Source organism: Galeopterus variegatus, unplaced genomic scaffold, assembly GCF_000696425.1.
Source record: "Galeopterus variegatus unplaced genomic scaffold, G_variegatus-3.0.2 Scaffold17597, whole genome shotgun sequence".
Classification (NCBI taxonomy): Eukaryota; Metazoa; Chordata; class Mammalia; order Dermoptera; family Cynocephalidae; genus Galeopterus; species Galeopterus variegatus.
In genome coordinates this window covers 23,474-23,781 of record NW_007743708.1, presented here as the reverse complement: position 1 = coordinate 23,781, position 308 = coordinate 23,474, and positions in this window count along the sequence as shown.

The window sequence follows — 308 nt, the reverse complement described above, 5'->3', positions numbered from 1 at the left end:
TAGTTATATTGATGCAGAAAAAGCATTTGACAAAATTCAATTCCCATTTATAAGAAAAGTTTTCAGCAAACTAGGAATAGAAGGAAACTTCCTCAACCTGATAAAGAGTATCTACAAAAAAAAAAAAAACCTATAGTTAATGTCAAACCTAATGAAAGACTGAATGCTTTAAGATGTGGTACAAGGATATCGGACCTCACAACTTCCATTCAGCATAGTATTAGAAATCATAGCCAGGGGCCGGCATGTTGGCGCACTGGATAGTGCGCCGCTTGGGAAGCGCGGCGGCGCTCCCGCCCGAGGGTTCG